Source organism: Myotis brandtii, unplaced genomic scaffold (assembly GCF_000412655.1).
Source record: "Myotis brandtii unplaced genomic scaffold, ASM41265v1 scaffold274, whole genome shotgun sequence".
Classification (NCBI taxonomy): Eukaryota; Metazoa; Chordata; class Mammalia; order Chiroptera; family Vespertilionidae; genus Myotis; species Myotis brandtii.
Genome location: NW_005360425.1, coordinates 1553456 through 1554104, shown reverse-complemented (window position 1 = coordinate 1554104; position 649 = coordinate 1553456).

The window sequence follows — 649 nt, the reverse complement described above, 5'->3', positions numbered from 1 at the left end:
CAGGGCGGCCGCCAGCAGGCCCTTTGTCCCGGGCCCTCGCGGGACAGCTGCAGCCGGGATCCCTCCCCGCTTCTGTGTCTCCTCCCCCGCGCCCCCGGCCGCCCTCCCCACCTCAGCTGCTAGCAAGGCCGGCAGCCTTCCAGGGCTTTCGCCTCAGGCCCTGGGACGCACAAAGGGGGGCGGCGCCCCTAATCTGGGGGAGGAGGAGGGAGAGGGGGAGGATTAACTCTAGGGTCTGTTGGGAGGAGTGAGGCCAAAGAGGGAAGAGCAAGAGAGGGCTGTGGGGTGCGCCCTCCGTTGCCAGTGTCCGGTCGAGGTGGGCAGGGGTGTGCAGGGGATGTGAGCCTGCAGGGGAGCGCATAGACGTGGGACTGGACCTGTGGGTGTGCAGGTCTGAGTGTGTGCGAGCTAGCGGGCTGGAGGGGACGGTTCCTGGACTCCTCCAGGCGGCCCCCACTATCCAGTGTTCAGGCAGCTCTCCCTAGACTTGATGCTTCCCTGCCCTGGCCTGGACCTCCTCTCTCCCCTTCCTCCTGGGGTCTCCTTTCTGTGCCTTCAGTCCCCTCTCATACCTTGGACCTCCAAACCTCTGTCTCCAGCAGGGTCTCTGCCCCCACCCCCACTGCATATCCAACTGCCCCCGTGGACA